At 40.3% G+C, this 19,132-nt stretch overlaps 1 protein-coding gene across 4 annotated transcripts in view; it reads left to right on the forward strand.

Annotated features, from left to right (window-relative positions):
• Positions 1-19,132, forward strand: part of SLC29A1 (solute carrier family 29 member 1 (Augustine blood group)) — a 115,710-nt gene that overhangs the window by 30,947 nt on the left and 65,631 nt on the right. Inside the window, exons 1-4 of one of the 4 annotated variants that reach the window (XM_070734226.1) lie at positions 12,099-12,186; positions 15,868-15,929; positions 16,018-16,065; positions 16,164-16,313. The exons of 1 other annotated variant lie outside the window; for it this stretch is intronic. The gene's annotated coding sequence lies outside the window, so the exon portion shown is untranslated. Of the gene's footprint in view, positions 1-12,083; positions 12,187-15,867; positions 15,930-16,017; positions 16,066-16,163; positions 16,314-19,132 lie in introns of those variants that run through there. 2 more of the 4 variants (XM_070734225.1, XM_070734227.1) reach the window with 2 other exon arrangements.

A 19,132-nucleotide genomic window follows, 5' to 3' on the forward strand; every position in this document is an offset into this window, starting at 1 on the left:
TGTGAGCATCCCAGCACAAGATTTCACTTGCTCCGCATGCGCAACAGCCAAATCTCGCACGGGGACGCGTGGAGTGTATTGGGGGGTGCACAGTTTTTACTAACTAATCAGCGATCGTAGTCGTGCCAGCTGCAGCCCATTACTGAACTGAACTCTAAAATATAGAACTAGGATTAAATACAATTTAATTCAAAATTGGTTTTGGGATAATGACCTTATTACGGCAATCAGAAAGAAAAAAATACAGTGGTACCTCTACTTAAGAGTGTCTCTACTTAAGAACTTTTCTAGATAAGAACCGGGTGTTCAAGATTTTTTTGCCTCTTCTTAGGAACCATTTTCTACTTAAGAACCCAAGCCCAGAAAAATTTCCCAGGAAATTTGAGAGCGGCACAAAGGCCCAGCCAGTTTCCTGCCATTCCCCCTGGGTTTCTCTCTCTGGCGCAGTGTATGGGAAGCAGCCTCATGCTGGGTGTATTGGAAGCGTGTGCTCCTCCTCGCTGCCTCAGAGTCCCTCTTAAGCCTTAAAGTTTTTGATTTTTTGAATTCCCCTCCCCTCCTTTCTTCAGCAGCCACTGTCCTCCTCTTCTTCCTCCTTCTCCTCCTCCTCCCATCCAAATTCTGAGCTTTTATTTCTTTCCTAATGGGTTTGCATACATTATTTGCTTTTACATTGATTCCTATGGGAAAAATTACTTCTACTTAAGAACTTTCTACTTAAGAACCTGGTCACGGAACGAATTAAGTTCTTAAGTAGAAGTACCACTGTATGTCTCTACTTTAGACCTCTCCCTCCCTATGATTAATATGGATCTCATTGAGGGAAGCTTACTCAGTGAAGCAAAATGATTACTATGAAGTATTTTGCCTGTTGGTTGCAAGCACTGGTTCTAGATTGGATTTGATATGACGCATATATTGAATTGACCTACGCCAATCGTGACTGGAATCAAGTCTTGGGATTTTTAAATAATTATCACAAAGTGAATATGGTTGGAATTGCTGTTTAATTATTTCTTTATGCCTTGCTTTGTTTCAGTGGTTGATTTCTCCAGGGGGTGGTTGAACATTAATTTTCCCAGACCTAATTAGCTGTAGTTCAGGAATGTAGTTTTTTTTTAAAAAAGGAGTGTACTGTATGTTGCTTTGGTACTTACTTCAGTAACTTGCATAGTTTTATTAACTTTTTTACTAGCACCTTAGGAACTTGCATTTAATTTACTTTAGCCCAAATATACTCTTCTACGTAAACAGAAACTACTTTTACCCATATCTAGCCAGCACCTAACCCAGCACTTATTTGGTAGTTATCTGTTGCATTGTAGAATATGGAAGGCTGGGAATTATAAAGATTAGACTCTGTAGAAGCAGGCAGTCATTGATCTTCTTAATTTTAATTATAGGAATCATTTAACCAGATTATCCCGATATGTATTCTTCAGGCTTTTTTAAAAATAAATTTTATTAATCTTCTATTTATTACATTTCTTAGTGCTTAATAAATATTGTGTTGTCTTAGTATTTAAATTGCTTAACAATACAAATTCCTTTCTTACTCTCCACCCTTTTCCCAAAATAAGCTCCATGTTTGATAATATTATGTCTTCTTTCTGTTTGATTTTCAATCTAAGTCTATCCATTTCTGCACAATCTAGTATTTTAATTATCTCTCCATATTGCGGTACTTCTTCATTTTTCCAATATTGTGTGAAAATAATCCTCGCTGCTGTTAAGACATGTAACATTAAATACATACTTTCCTTATCAATTTTTTCGGATTCATCCCTAATAAAAACAATTCAGGTTTGAAATCTACATGTTTCCCTGCTATCTTTTCTATCCACCTGTGTATTTTTGCCCAATATTCTTTTAGCTTTAACACACATCCACCACATAGGATAAAAATGTGCCCATTTTTTATTACATTTCCAACATTTGCTAGACATATTTTTTAAAACTTTAGCTAATCTAACAGGTGATAAAAAGCAGGCTCTTGACAGTGGCCTTTGCTCAGTCATAAACAAACAAACCTGTGTGGACTGAACCATGAGGAACATACCTCTATTTCCTTCTAGATCCTTAAGTTAAAATGGATTAAAATGTAGGTATAGTTGCCTGATAGAGCAGGGGTCCCCAACCTTGGCAACTTTCAGACTTGGGGACTTCAACTCCCAGAATTCCTCAGCCAACTTGTTGGCTGAGGAATTCTGGGAGTTGAAGTCCCCAAGTTTTAAAGTTGCCAAGGTGGAAGACCACTGTAATAAGAGCATTGTTTTGCTTTTGTTTGGCTCCAAATCTCTTGCTAGAAAAGTTCTTTTCTTCAGAACTTCAAACAGCTATTGACAGTCTCTATTGTGTCATTTTAGATTGCACTAATAGCAGTAATGTTTATCTGAATTTATATGTTGCAATAGCTACAAACAGACACATTATGGTACTGCCATTGTATTAAAGTCAGTTGATGTTTGCCTTCTGTTTCTTCTGTCTTCCATGGAGAGATTCTGTTCTTAGGAGATTTGGCGACTCCTGTGAATTTGCAACTAAGTGGAGGTGTGTTTAAATATTTACCAAAGAACTCATCTTGTTGCTATTTAAAGACAAGCATTTTACATGTATTTCCCCGGTATATTTATTTTATTTTATTTGGGACAGTCAATTAAGCAAGGGACAGATCAGACAAACAAAGCTGTGTTTCAGCTCAGAAATGGTCTCAAGTTTGTCCACAGTTGGTTTCACCACTGCAAAACAAACACATCCTACTTACCTGCTTCCTAATGTCATTAAGATGAACTCACTGATTAGCCAGCTAAGGTCTCTGTGGATTGAAAAGCTCCACACCATCAACACATTAGCAAACATTTACATGACACAAACCATTAAACGCCTCATTAAGGTTAGACACTGCCCTGAAACTTCACAGTAAAGCTTTTTATCTTTTTTTACCTATTGCATTCACCTGTGCACTGAAGCACATTGGAGAAGGGGGCATTTGCTGGGAAATGTACTTTGCTACATCTTCAAGACTTCAAGACATATGTTTTAGGAAAAAGACAAGACACCTCCCGAGAATCAAGGACTTTGAAATTTGGGAGAAGTCAGCCTTTCTCTTCAACTTTCTGATTCTTCCCTCTTGTAGTTTTCTTTCCCCTTGCTGCTTTGTGGTGGCACCATTAAAACATTATTTAGATACAAAGTTGTAGGAAGAAATTTGAGTTCTTTGTTCTTATCACTGTACCATCAAGCTTAATTCCTGAGGCCCACAGAAAAAACCTGCCATTCCACATCTGGAATGTTTTTTAAAATTCCTCTGGAACAGGTTACGTTGGCATCATGAACCTCAGCCTTTGTTCTCCTGTTTTCCTTCATTTTCTCAAAGATAATTTTTCTAACTTCCTCTTTATACCTGACATATGATTTGGGGCATCTGAAGAACTGCTCATTCTCACACAAAGCCACCTGCATGCTTCATTTTCAGAGGTTATTTTCTAGAAATTACCACCCTGTGGCAAGAGAGTCTCTTGATTTTCGGAGAAGAGACATAGTTAAGTGTTCTACCAGGAGGAGTCAGATTTAACAAAATTTTATTAAACGTGACTTTCAGCTGAAGAAAACTTGCACCTTGGGTATAAAGTGAATTATTTTGATCCTCTGGGAAGTGTGGTTTGATCCTGGCTTAATCACTGTGGAAAAATTTACAAAACAAGCCCAAGAGAGTTCCTACAGATGGCTCAATAAAGCACCAGATGGTCCTTGATATTTTTATATTGACACTGCTGGAACTCTTTGCAGCACAAGAAGTCATCCAGAGGATGTTGATGGGATTGCTTATTTGGGCTTTTATTAATAGGCTTCTTCTTCTCCGAAAGACTTGGCTCAGAAGAGACTTCTTAAAATAAAAGGGCTAGAATTGCTTTATATATAGACCCAAGCCTCTTTCTCTGTCTTGGTTTTTACCTAAGCAGCAATAAGGCAGTGTATAAAAATTTGGTATCTTAATCCTACCTCCTGCCAAATCAAATGTTAAGTGATGGTTTTATCATCATCATACTAGGCAAGGTGTGCAAGAGGTAATGTAATCTAGCAAAGCAGAGTCAATGACATAAGATACCTAGACACGATGCTAGCAGCAAAACAATAGCCCAGGGCTAGTCCAGGATTTTAATAAATTAGTAGTGACTAGGCATGGAGCGTAATCAAGGCACAAATAGAGGTTATTTGATTCATAACTAGGAGTTCTAGATATCAACTCAGGTTTTCATAATCATTTTCTGCAATTTCCAAATAGTCAAGAAATAAGTGTTGCGTACTATCTTGTTCTATTCATTGGTCTTATGCCAAGGAGCAGCAATACTTTCATACAGCGGTGGGCTACTAGCCAGAACGCTAAATTGGGCTTGCCACCACGGCTCGTAAGTGCTTGCGGGGCCAGCGCAATTTTGCTTCTGCACCTGTGGAGGTAGCAAAATCGCGCATGGAGCTGCCTGTGTTTCGGCGAGGTTTTTTGCTTCTGCGCATGCTGAAACACGGGCACACCTTCAGCTCCATGCACGATTTTGCTATCTCCACAGGTGCAGAAGCAAAATCGCGCTGGCCCCGCAAGCACTTATGAGCCGCCGCAGCGAGCGCAGTTTAGCACTCCAGCTCGTAGCCCACCGCTGGTTTCAAGGCATGATTTCAATCCAGATTCCCTGCTAAAAACTATTTTTTTTAGGAGCAGCCGAGTCTCTGCAAAGGCTGTGCTACCATCATTGGATTCTTACTCTCTCAGCCCTACTAGTTAAGCTAGATCAAGAAAGCAACACTGTGTAGCCTAAAATTAATTAAGAAGGCTATGGTAAGAGAATCTTGCAAGTCTCAATGGGCCTCTCTTCCTTCCTCTTTTAGCTTCATGTGAATTAGAGAAGCGCCTCCCTTAGGTGGTTTCTTCTTTCCTTTTCTTTGTATGGACCTAAATGCATTTATCCATTCATTTCCTTGTAGTGGATCTTCTATCTTTCATAGCATCACCTGTACTCTCCACAGCCTCTTCCTTCTTTCATCAAGATACCTGGAGAAGTCGTGAAATTGGTCATATTAAAAGATACAGCGATGGAGGAGAGAATTGGCAGAAATACCTGTTCAGTGATGGGCTTAGGCTTTATATTTATCTTTTTTATTTCCAGGAAAACCATCACTACTGTTCCTCAAAGAAGCTCTTTAAAGGTACTCCTCAATGTACAACCATTAATTAAGCCTGGAATTACAGTCATAAGTTACTGCTGTTGTAACTTGAGGCATCACATGATTGGACCTAATTTCCCAAAATTTAAGGAGGAGGCATAGTTGTTAAGCAAATGCCATGATCATTAAGTAAGTCAGTTTTCCCTAATGGGTTTTTTTTTCCTATAAACCAGAAATAAAAATTCGACACTATGCAAAAACCATGCAAAGACCACCACAAATGGATGTTTCAAATGGCCATAAAGGTGAACCACTTGCCAGGCGCCACAAATCACACTCCTGTGGTTGCAGGGGTGTGTTTGTGCAGCCATCATAACTCCACAAATATTTCATAAGTAGGTTTTGTGGGTCCATTGTAACTTTGAACTGTCACTAAGTGACTGGTCATAAGTCAAGGACTACCCTTAGACCCAGATTCTTGTACTGTGTTGAATTGGTCAGATTGCTCAATGTTCTTTTTTTTCATTATTAGTATGAATTAAATGTTTTAGAAGATGAAGTAGTACATACATCATTTTTTCTCAAATGAATTTTATTTTATTTTTTTTAAAGTTAAAATACAAAATTCTAAGAAAAAAAATTCTACAGATCTTTTTTTAAAAAAAATGAATTTAAAAAGATACAAACACATTACACTATACACATATCCCACCAAATGAATACCAATAAATGTATTGCAACAATATTACTTTGCCATCCCTTGTGAAACAGCCCCTCATTTTTAAGATATCATTTGAAAAATTATGTTTAAATATTATTTTATAAGGTATGGAGAGTAATGAATGAATGTCAAGGATCTGACTCGTAATGGATTATTTCTTTTAATTGGAAGACTTTGTGGATGCTGCAAATGAGACAATATCGTTAATCCTCAAAATATTAACACTACATATGTATCAAACAACATGGCAAATGTAATCTTTTTTGGCAAATGTTTAAACAAACAAGAGTATGCCCATGGCTGATAGATGTAACCTGAAATCGAAAGAGCCATTCCAAAGGTAATACGAAAAGATGACTTTGTAATTCCTTAACATATTTGCTAGTACTGTATTGGTAACTACATTAATTGTGTTAAGAGTTAGATCATCCTTAACATTGGTGTTGTTCAGAAGCTATTTGTTCTGTGGCTTGGAACAATTTGGTCTGACATTTCTTTGGACCATAGCATAATTTCTGCTTTAAAAATAAGTCTTATGGATCATCTAGGAGATTTAATAGAAACACTGTTAAGAGATGATGCCACCAGAATAAGCTGTTGGAACAGATATCCACAGGCTCCAAGATAAAGAATCTAAAATTATCTATACTGCTGGTTCTGTTTAGTATTTTTTTTCTGTATTCCTCTTCCTATTGAATACTCATTCATTCATTCATTCATTCATTCATTCATTTATTTATTTATTTTGACCAATACACAATAATACACAATGAAGGTAATAGAGGACACCTTCGAGGAAATAGAATTAGAGAAAGAATAGAAGAGAGAGTATAGGATAAAATAATCAATGAGGAACATAGAATGAAATATTTTCATTTCTCCTGATATCTAGGCCTGCTGTTGTGGATTTGTCAGATGCTGTTAGAATCACAAATTTGTAGTAAGGGTTTGTGGAAAGTTAGGCTTCAGGCAAGAAGTCACTATGGTGGACGTGTTAGTTTGGAACTTTCTGCCTAGGTTTTGCTTTTCAGAAAAGTGGGTTAACTTTTGCACCCCACATTTAAAGATTTTCCTGAAAACCTATCTTCTTTGCACATATTTGGTGAGTGAACTTTTCATAAGTTGCAGGGCTAAACCCGAAGAATGCTAGTTCTGAAGCTAGGGCTTGATGACGTCTCACACAGCTGCAGTTTGGAGCCAGATATTTGGTGAGAAAAGAAAAAACAGAAGGCAACTGGTTTCGGCAACTCTGTGAAGATACCGTTAATACTCTGCAAATCTCCAAAAGCAAATACATCCTGGCATCTCCCCTTACTTGTTTAACAAGCACCACTAAGCAGAGCGTGTGGTTTACCAAGATAAAAACAAAGACAAGGGTTTTGTATATAGAAAAAGACACTGTGGTCTGTTTAAGATTCAGATCCATCCTTATGTTAAGTAGGAAATCATGGTGACCCATTTTGCTGTCTAGGCTCCCGAGGGAAAGGAAGCCATTCCTCAGTAGCATGAAGAGTAGCCAAATGTGGAGAACTTTGAGGAGAAGGGAAAACTCTAGTTCCAGCATGAGTAAAAGTCATGCCAGGAAGAAGAATGAGTAGTCAAAGCAGATTCAGTATCAGTCACAAAGATAAAAAAAGTAATGTATGGGTGTGATGGAAAAGATAAAGTCTTCCTGTTTCAGATAATGTATGTCTATGAAAAAGACTTGAAATGCACCCCAATGAATAGGCTTAACTTTGAAGAAAACAAATTTAGGTCTGGGGCAAAAATTAAGTTGCAGATTTGGTCTTCTTAGCTGCATATTAGCTCAGTTTTACATTTCTTTTTTTTTTAATATGGCACACTCCTACAGAAGGCTTCACGGTGGCTGAGTTCATGGTCACCTATAGACCAGTTTTCAAAGGTTTTCAGGGTTCAGATCCTGTTTTTAATTTTTTTTTAAAGAAACCTCCCAGAACTGTCCAAGAATAAGAACTCTTACTGATAAAAATCAACTGCATTTGCAGTTTTTATTGGACATTAATATTTCATAGAAACTCTTCAATTCTCAGGATTCATTTGCAAAAAGAAAAACCTCTGATATGACCATGCATTTCTCAAACCAATGATCTTGATTTATAGTTTACGCTAAATCGTAAACTAGTCATACAGGCCTGGGTTTACATAACACCAGAGAGAGTTTCTCAAACTCCGTGTTGTGTTTAGAGTGGGTTGCCAAACATTTTTTTTTTTAAATTGCCTTAAGCATGTTGGTTAAACATGGAGGCATCAACAAGAGTCAAGCTTACAAATCAGGTTCTACCTGCTTCTATTTTTAAGCAATCATGTTCTAGAACATTAGTTTGAAATTAACTTTTATACTTGTTAAATCTATACCGGCAACTGTATGTAGGTATCTAGTAAAATCTGTCATTGTGTTGAGCCCATGCATAGTGGTGTTCCAATAAAAATCACGTGACTTACCTACATCAACAAGTGGGGTGTAAATAGAAAAGACTGAATTTTGATTTGAGGCATTACACGGCATAGTTATGCATATAAGGAACATATTAGCACGCTGCATTTGTTTTATAACGCGGAGAGGTGCTCCTATTATTTGATATGAGAATCTGTATGTTGTAAGCCACCCCGAGTCCCCGGAGAGGGGCAGCATATAAATCCAATCAATCAATCAATCAATCAATCAGTCAATCAATAAGTGTGTGTATACCAGATAGTCCTTGACTTATAAGCATTCGTTTAGTGACTGAAGTTACAATGACTGAAACATGGCTGCTGCAGCATCCTCATGGTCATGTGATCAAAATCCATGGCAACCAGCATTTATTTATTTAGATTTATAGGCCGCCTTTCTCCTTGGAGACTCAGGGCAACTTACAGAATATAAATAGACAGAGTAACAATAAATAGAATTTAAAACATTAAAATAAATAAAACCCACAGTAAAAACAACCAATCATCCTTTCATGCTAATGACTGGAGCGTAACTGTCACTCCCGGTTCCCAGGCCTACCGCCACAGATTTGTCTTCAACGCCTTTTGAAAGGCAAGGAGAGTGGGGGCGGGGCGGATTTATGACAGTTGCATTGTCCCACTGTCTCAGGGTCATGTGAGCAGCATTTGTAACCTTCCCAGCCAGCTTTCGACAAGCCAAATCAAGGAGGGAAGCCAAATTCACTTAACAACCCCAATGATTTCCTTAAACCATTGCTGACTGGGGAATTCTGGGAGTTGAAGTCCAGATCTCTTCAAGTTGCCAAGGTTGGGAAACACTGCCTTAAACAACTATTGGGGGGAAAAAACATAAAATACACAATTCACGTAACTGCTTTGCTTAGCAACAGATTGGGGCTCAGATTGATGTCGTAAGTTGAGGACTACCTGTATTGAATTATGGAAAAGTAATGGTATCGCAGTATTTCACACTTTGCCCAACCCTAACCATGGTGATGGGAGAGGTTTGTGCAAATCGATCGGTTACAATGGCAAAGTTTGAGAATTCCTGCCCCAGGCTGAAGTATGTTTTGCTAATCTGTACTTCAGCCTATAAGGTAGGTGAAAGGCACCCAGAGCATATTGTTTGAGCCACAATAGCAGCCTGGCCAGCTGCTTTTGGCTCGCGGCCTGATGCGCTCATAATCTCAGCGTGAGACTATGAAGAACGAAGGCTCCCCTCTAAAAGAAGAGACTCATACAGGTAGTCCTGAGTCCTTCGGGATTGGATGGCATAGAGGTCAAATATTTAATGATAATAATAATAATTAATAATAATAATAATAATAATAATAATATTTTTTTTTTTTTAAAAATGCCCAACATTCAAGTAGGACTATTCATTGATGGCTTTTTGCTTTCACGTTTTCTATGTAATTGCAAATTTAGAAGAATTTACAGGTAGTCCTCAAACGACAACAGTTCATTTAGTGACCATTCAAAAGTGACTTAGGACCGGTTTTCATAGTTATGACCTCTTTCAGCATCCCCGTGACCAGGTGATCAAAACTCAAGAGGCTTGGCAACTGATTCATACTTACGACCGTTGCAGTATTCCAGGGTCACGTGATCTCTTTTTGCAACCTTCTCACAAGCAAAAACCAACATGGAAGTCAGATTCACTTAACAACCAGGTTACTTTTTATCAATGCAACGATTCACTGAACAACTGGGGCAAGAAAGGTTGCAAACGGGGCAAGACCCACTGACCAAACTGGTTAAATTAAACCACAGAAGGTTTGGGTTCCATTCCGGTCATAAGCCGAGGACTACCTGTACAAAAAAAACCCACCGGCTTTCCGCATTAGAGACTCATCCCACCATTGAGCCTTGGTGGTGAAGTGGTTGGCGTGCAAGTACTGCAAGCTGCTTCTGCTGACTGCTGGCTATAGTTCACCAGTTCAAATCTCACCAGACTCAAGGTTGACTCGGCCTTCCATCCTTCCGAGGTGGGTAAAATGAGGACCCAGATTGTTGGGGGCAATAGGCGTGAACCGCCTAGAGAGGGCTGTAAAGGGAGGCGGAGGTTGCTACTTACCATCACTATTGGAATGTTGTGCGTGCAGCTGTATGCCGCAGCGAGATTTTGCTTCTGCGCATACACAGGAAGCAAAACCTCACGAGGGGGGGTGCACGCATACACAGGAAGCAAAACCGCACGAGGGGGGCTGCACGCAAGTGAGACTTCTGTAATGTTTTGCTTCTGCACATGTGCTGCAGCAAAAAATTGTCAAAATCTCTCGCACGTGCCCTCTCATGAGATTTTGCGTCCTGTGCATGCGCAGAAGCAAAGTCTCACTGGGTCACACGTGTGCGCACATCAGTGATGCAGAGCTGCCCGTGCAGCTCCATTTTCACTACTGGTAAGCAGTGAAGGACTGCCGGCTTCAGCATTACCGGTGCGCCCTCCGAGGTTGTCACAAGTGCATGTGCTTCTGATGGACATGTGCGCATCTGTTGGTGCAAGATTTGGCTTCTGCACATGTGCAGCAAGAGAAATCACGTGTGAGGATGCACGTTGAGCGAGATTTTGATGATTTTTGCCGATATTTTTGCTTCCGCACATGGTTCTTCACACAAGATTTCGCTTCCTGCACATGCGCAGAAGCCAAATATTGCGCACCCCAAAAATCACTACCAGAGTGTAGTACCTGACCGTTCAGGTAGCAATCCACCAACCCAATACAGTGGTACCTCTACTTAAGAACTTAATTTGTTCCGTGACCAGGTTGCTAAGTAGAAGAGTTTGTAAGTAGAAGCAATTTTTCCCATAGGAATCCATGTAAAAGCAAACAGTGCGTGAAAACCCATTAGGAAAGAAATAAAAGCTTGGAATTTGGGTGGGAGGAAGATGAGGAGGAGGACAGTCACTACCGAAGGAAGAAGGTGAGGTGAATTTTAAAAAATCCAAAACTTTAAGGCTTAAAATAAAAAAAGAGGGACTCTGAGGCAGCGAGGAGGAGCATGCGCCTCCCAAACCGGCACAAGGCTGCCTCTCATACACTGCACCAGAAAGAAACCCAGGGGGGTGAAAGGGGGGAACCTCCCACTGCTTTGACCGAAAGGCGGCTACTGCTGCCTGCTTCCTCTTCCTTCCCATGCTGAAGGGCTCCCCTCTTTTCTCACTCGCTTTGTAGCCAGCGCCTTTCCTTCACTGTGGTGACTCCTCGGTTTGGCTGAAGCCGAAAGGCTCCTCTGACAGCCCAGAAAGGCCCGTAATGGCTCAGATTAAAGGGGGAACGCCAGGAAATTGACCAGGCCTTCATGCTGAAATTTTTCCGGCTCAAATTCTTAAGTAGAAAATGGTTCTTAAGAAGAGGTAAAAAAAAAAATCTTGAGCACCCGGTTCTTATCTAGAAAAGTTCTTAAGTAGAGGTGTTCTTAAATAGAGGTACCATTGTACTGTGTAAAGCACAGTGAAGCGGTATATAAGTCTAAGTGCTATTGCTGTTTCTATTTGGGTCCGGCTCCGAGCCCCTTAGAAAAAAACATGGCATAACCCCAGAGTAGCCGAGCCCTGAACCGGTGCAGAAGGACCTCCACTTGCCAATAGTCTCTTCGGTTCCTCTCTGGGCTTGATTACGTAGCTCTCGGATCCTTGGGTATCCCCGCCACGGGAGCGTCTGGCCGTCCCAGCCATGAGGCCTCGGTCGAGAAGGGCGGGCAGCGGGAGGGTCTCTCTGGGGGCGGGGCCGCCTGGCGTAACCCCGCCCCCTTTGGAATAAGCACAGCACGAGGAGACGGCTGCCGAGGGAGAGCGGCACGGCGCGGCAGAGATCAGAGAGAGAGAAAGAGAGAGAGTGGCCGGTTAGGTACGTACCTTTGCCTCTTTCCATTGCAGGTGCTTTCGGCGGGGAAGAGGAAAGGCGCAAGAGGTCGCGCCAGGTCGTTCCCTCCTCGCGCAAAAGCAGCGGCGCTTTCGGGCTCGCTGGAACGTCGGGGAGCGGGGGGGGGGACAAAAATGGAGGGCAGGCACCTGTCGCTTCTTTGGGCTTCTCGCCCGGGAGTGGGCGGCGATGGGGCTTCCCAGGGGCGGCCTCTCTCGCTCCGCGGCCCCTGAGAATAACGGTCCCAAAGCCGCCACGAGGTTCGCCACCCGGTCTCCCCTCTCTCGCTCGCCGCTTTTTAAGACTGGGCTGTAATATTCCGCGCCGCCGGAGGATTTGGCCCCCGAAAAATGGGCTGGAGGACATCGCCGGGGCTTGAACAATGAGTTGGAAGGGACCTTGGAGGTCATCTAGTCCGACCCCGCTGCCCCAAGCAGGAGAAGCCTACCTACACCGTTACTGACAGGTTCTCTTTTTGGAAAGCTTCCAGTTGATGGAGCTTCCCACAATTTCCCGAAGGCAAAAGCTGTCCCGCTGGTGGCTTCCTCTAAAATCCTCCTTTATTTTTCAGGTTGAATCTCTCCTTAGTAAGTTTCCATCCGTTACTTCTTGTCTGGCCTTCAGGCGCTTTAGGACGCAGGGGTCTCCAACCTTGGCAACTTTAAGACTTGTGGACTTCAACTCCCAGTGTTCCTCAGCCAGCTTTGCTGGCTGAGGAACTCTGGGAGTTGAAGTCCACAAGTCTTAAAGTTACCAAGGTTGGAGACCCCTGTTTTGGATAATAGCTTGCCCCCCCTCCTTTCTGTGGCAACCCCTCAAATATTAGCGTTTCTCTGTGGCAGCCCCACAAATATTAGAATACTCCCGGCTTCTTTTCCGCCGGGGGAGCCCTTTCAGCAGCGGCGTTGAAAATTGGCGGGAAGGAAAGGAGTCGCTTCGTCTGCCCGGGAAATGGGGTGAGGGGTGGGGTGGGGGGCGATTCAGACGAGCTGGAAGAGGAGTTTGCAAGCGGGCTTTTCTGATTCACCAACCCATTCAGTTCAACCAACCAGCCTCACTCGTGTTCTCGGGGCTTTTTAACCCTCTCTGAACAACGGTGGTTGAGGCGGGAAAGTACCGAGTATAGACAGCATGCTTGGTTGCAGGATGGAAAAATGAGAAGATGTCTGATAGGAATATTCAAGAATATTAATGCCTGAAATTCAAGCAGGAATATTCGGATAGAATAGAATAGAATGCTTTATTGGCCAAGAAACTGGAGTATCACTGAGGCAGCCAAACTACACTGCTCAAAAAAAATAACTTAAACAACACAATATAACTCCAAGTAAATCAAACATCTGTGAAATCAAACTGTCCACTTAGGAAGCAACACTGATTGACCATCAATTTCACATGCTGTTGTGCATATTCAACTTTGTACAGGAAAAAATATTCAATGAAAATATTTCATTCATTCAGATCTAGGCTGTGCTATTTGAATGCTCCCTTTATTTTTTTGAGCAGCCTATATAAAAGCCTGCATTTTCTACTCTTTACTGGTAATTTCCTGCCCTTTGATTGAATTTTGCAGCTCATAGGTGGTAGTTCTGAGAGTATTTTAGTGATTGGTTAAGGCATTTGAATAGAAGTAGAATCCAGATTCAAACCATCCCTTAGGGACAAAAGCCAACTTGACCTTGACAGTCTCAAATCAGCATCAGGTTAAGGAACCAACTCACATTTTTCACTGATGACATTGTTGTGTAAATTAGGCAAGCATGATGCAACTAAGTGGGACAAAATACTAAAGAAGTCCTGTTGAAAAATCTTTCCCTGTTTTTCTATTTAGCTTGCAAATTTAGAGGAGTACAGGTAGTCCTCTAGCCCCCCAGAGTCCTTAGGGAGTTGAGCGGCATATAAATCACATTAATAAGATGGATGGATGGATGGATGGATGGATGGAAGGAAGGAAGGAAAGAAACTTACAGACACCTGTTTTGTGGTAGACAAGACAAAGCTTAGTCCCCACTTTTTTTGAGGTGTGTGTGAGATATCCACAGTGGATTATGGTGATTCACTTAATTATGGCAAGAAAGATTGTAAAATGGGAGAAAGTCCACTTAACAAATGTTTCACTTAGCAACAGAAATTTTGTGCTCAATTGTGGTCTTAAGTTGAGGACTACTTGTGTTGATTTAGAAGTTCACAGAGAGCTGAGCAAAGGTAGAATAATGTTTTGCATTCTTGGTGGGGATTGCTATGTGTATAGGAGTACATGGATTAAAATTAGCCTCCAATCCAGGGGTTTTCTAACTAATCCTTTAATCCTAGGATTCTGCAAGAATTTGATGGAGTTCTATGAGAGAACAATGGCAGAGGAAAAAAGTGTTACTCGAATGCAACCAACTTTCTATCACTGTAGCATGGCCTTTTGAGCAGAGATTCTGGGAAATTGTTTTTTTTAACAAATGAGTTCTGTGACATGAAAATATTAGAAAATCCTTACTTTGTCCAACTTGACATCTTTAAGATATGTTAAAGCTACAGTTCCCAAAATTCTGACCTAGAACTTTTGGCAGTAAATAAAAGTTAAATAATAGATGAAAATTAGAAAAAGAGTAAATTATATCTTCAGGGAAAAGAGAGTAATGTTTACTAATTGAATATATGTGGAAATATTGACAGAACTTGCACTGTTAACATAAATTAATTCGATCTGTCAGTAATAACCTTTTATCCTTTTAAATAAAATTTACTTCCATGCACATACAATTCTGTCGGACCTGCTTCCTCCAGGACTATGGGGTGTATTTTGACACGCAGTATAAAAAATTATATAAACTCTAAATCCTTCCCAACTCTGCAAGAAATCAAATGATGGGTGTTGAATTCTGGGCCTTCTCCAAATATAATAAAGCTGTGCCCCAGTGTAAAGAATATTAGATTTAACTCATCAGCAGGGTCCCTTTTCCTTGGAAACAATCTTCAGAGAATTCTTAACATTAATGGTGTGCTATTAAAAATTGGAATTTTTAAGGTATTTCTTTCTGTCAATATTGAGGAAAGGGACTGGTACAAATGAAGAAATACAAATGAAGTATTGCTTTCCCCAGCTACTTCCAGAACATTTGAAGGCACCAAAGAGAACGCTTTATCATATAATGTTGAGTTATTCAAGTCTCACTTTTCTTGTAATATGCTTGCACATGAGAGAATGAAAACAGTACATGGAAAACTATATTTATTTATAGAGTGTTTATAGACTGCCCTGAACAGTGCAATACTTTGTGGTTGTTACATTACTTTTCATAGCAATTCAATGGGCTAAGATCGTTTTTGTCCAAATGGAGATCTTACCCAGATTTTCCCTAGGGTAATGTTTTCTGTTTCCCAGTCTAGCTGCCCAGTGTATGTTTAGATAAGGAATCAAGCTGGGAGAAAATGTAATTACTTCAAATATTATTATATATAATTGCAATGGGAACATATATAAACATATACCTGTATATATATAAAACATTTCCCCTGTTTTATTTTTCCTTAAAAAAATATCTGCCTGCTATTATAGACCTTAGTAGACAAGAACCTTTGTTTTTTTTATATATATCGAGCTTCCTTTATTTTATATTTTTACTTTATTTTATGCCACTAATGAGTCAGTGTTGCTTTCTACTTTCCCTGTAGGAATTCTGCTACCAGTTTACCAAACAGACACCAGCCGATCTTGGAAACAACAAGTACATAAGGTTGGTAGTTACATAAAAAGACAAAATGATGAATGAAACAATGAGTTTCATCAACACAACTGGAACATCTTCTTCCATGTAATTACAGGAAGTCCTCAATTTATAACCACAGTTTCCATTGCTAAACAAGATAAAGGTTAAGTGAATTTTGCCTCGTTTTATTACCTTTTTTGCCACAAATTACTGCAGTTGTTAAGTGAACCATATGGTTGTTAAACAAACCTGTTGATTTAGTTTTTCAGAAGCCACCTGGAAGGTTTATAAAGCATAATTGTATGACCATGGTGCAACAGTCATAAATACATGTACAAAGTTCCAAGTGCCCAAAATTTGATCACGTGAACATGGGGGATGCTGCAGCAGTCACAAATGTGAAAAATGATCGTAAGTCACATTTTCCAGTGCCGTTGTAACTTTGAACAGTCATTAAATGAATGGTTATAACTTGAGGACTACCTGTACTGATGAGCTTCCTCCTAAATTTATCATAGGGCAGTTGATTAACCATCTTAAAACATTCAATAAGATCTGTAGGGATTATCAGTCATCCCAAATGTGTTGTCCCAAATGTGATTTTTCAGGAGACAACTGGACTTTCTTGGTTTTTTTTCTTTTGAAGACTTTTCGCTTCTCCAAGCTTCTTGGATGGGAAGTGAAACATCTTCAAAAGAAAAAAAAAACAAGAAAGTCCAAATGACTTCTGGAAAAGCACCTCCGGGACATTCAATATGTTTCTTCTAAGTTCATTATATCCCAAGGACCAGGAATCTTGGAGAAATTTGTAATACAGTATCCTTCTCTTCAGTCATTATAAATCCCTAAGATTATGGAAAAGTGATAGAAACCTCCATAGAGGATAGAAATCCTAGGAAAATTGCATTGCGGTTACTTTCAATTTAATATATAGAAAGTAGCATTGGCTTGTATCTGGGGCTTCATTTGTCTTTGCAAATAAATTTGTTGGGATTTGTCTTAAAGGCAATCTTTCCTGTCCCCAGAAAGGTTGCATGAAAAAGATGCTATATAATTATGGTGACACACTTGTATTTAATCCTGTCCTTGTGCACTATTGATATTTGTGTTCTTCAGCCAACATACTTTTAGCAAGTCAATATAACTCTCAACAAAGTAAAGACACATTGACTTATTTATTTGTTTGTTTATTTGTTTGTTTATTTATTTATTTGTTTACTTATTTATTTATTTATTTGATTTGTATGCCGCCCCTCTCCGTAGACTTGGGACGGCTAACAACAATAATAAAACAACATATAACAAATCTAATATTTAAAATAACTAAAAACCCTTATTAAAAGCCAAACATACACACAAATATACCATGCATAAATTGTATAGGCCTGGGGGGAAGGAATATATCAATTCCCCTGTGCCTGATGACAGAGGTGGGTTTTAAGGAGCTTACGGAAGGCAAGGAGGGTGGGGGCAATTCTGATCTCTGGGGGGAGCTGGTTCCAGAGGATCGGGGCCGCCACAGAGAAGGCTCTTCCCCTGGGTCCCGCCAAACAACATTGTTTAGTCGACGGGACCCGGAGAAGGCCAATTCTGTGGGACCTAACTGATCACTGGGATTCGTGCGGCAGAAGGCGGTCCTGTAGATATTCTGGTCCGATGCCATGAAGGGCTTTATAGGTCATAACCAACACTTTGAATTGTGACCGGAAACTGATCGGCAACCAATGCAGATTGCGGAGTGTTGGTGTAACATGGGCATACCTAGGGAAGCCTATGATTGCTCTCGCAGCTACATTCTGCACGATCTGAAGTTTCCGAACACCCTTCAAAGGTAGCCCCATGTAGAGAGCGTTACAGTAGTCGAGCCTTGAGGTGATGAGGGCATGAGTGACTGTGAGCAGTGACTCCCGATCCAAATAGGGCCTCAACTGGTACACCAGGCGAACCTGGGCAAACGCCTCCCTCGCCACAGCTGAAAGGTGTTTCTCTAATGTGAGCTGTGGATCGAGGAGTACGCCCAAGTTGTGGACCCTCTCTGAGGGGGTCAATGATTCCCCCCCCCAAGGTGATGGACAGACAGATGGAATTGTCCCTGGGAGGCAAAACCCACAGCCATTCCGTCTTATCAGGGTTGAGTTTGAGTCTGTTGACACCCATCCAGACCCCAACAGCCTCCAAGCACCGGCAAATCACATCCACTACTTCGTTGACTGGACATGGGGTGGAGATGTACAACTGGGTATCATCCGCATACTGATGATACCTCACCCCATGCCCTTGGATGATCTCGCCCATTATTATGCTGTGCTCTGCTAATACTTTTGAAAGATTGGGCAAATATTTGTTTTGCACTGTTCTAATATTGTACACAAACTTTTTTGATCCTGTAAAACTTGGTTTATCCCACTATGATATTTATAAAATTGTATTCACACATAATATCAATAGTTGTAGAGATACTTTTATTATCTTGATAATGGTTTCATGAAGAAGCTACCTAGACCTCTTTCAAACCTTACTTATTTGAGTGGGTTCATGTTATATCTATATCTATCTATCTATCTATCTATCTATCTATCTACCTATCTATCAGTAGCATGAGCATAGCTAAATGTTTAGCTTATTAATATGGACAAGCTCTGTGAATGAACCTGGTCATGAAATAAATAAGGGGCTACTATAAGTTAGCCTGCACAGTTCCAAAGTCTTTATCTGTTTTCTTAAAATTAATAGGCATGATGGAACAAGTTTCTATAGAAAGACTCATCTGATTTATGGAAGAAGTAGGAAAATGTTTTCTAATTGACTGGAAATTGGAGTCTATTGGATACATTCATGGATTATATAACGGGGATGGAAAATAAACTTAGCTGCCAGAAAACTGGATGGAACACCAACATTTATTCTTTTTCAGTATTATCTAAGCTAATGTTCTTAAAATACAAACTCTAAGATGGATAGAATTTGTCACTTGGACTTTCCATCTGAGATGGTCCTTCAATAATGGGACTTGTGTTATCAGCAGTTCTCAGGACATTTGGAAAGAGGCAGGATAGGGAAAGCTTTTTTCCACTAATAGGATTGTGGTTTTCCTATCCTGCAGTGTCCTATAAAGTATTTTGTATTGCAAAAGTTCTATTAATCACACCTCATTAGCCTTTAAGATTATAGGTAGAATCTATAATACATTGAAGTTTCAGGGAGGAGGTAACTTCAACAGAACGAATGTA

The sequence above is a fragment of the Erythrolamprus reginae genome, chromosome 1 (assembly GCF_031021105.1).
Source record: "Erythrolamprus reginae isolate rEryReg1 chromosome 1, rEryReg1.hap1, whole genome shotgun sequence".
NCBI classification, from domain to species: domain Eukaryota; kingdom Metazoa; phylum Chordata; class Lepidosauria; order Squamata; family Dipsadidae; genus Erythrolamprus; species Erythrolamprus reginae.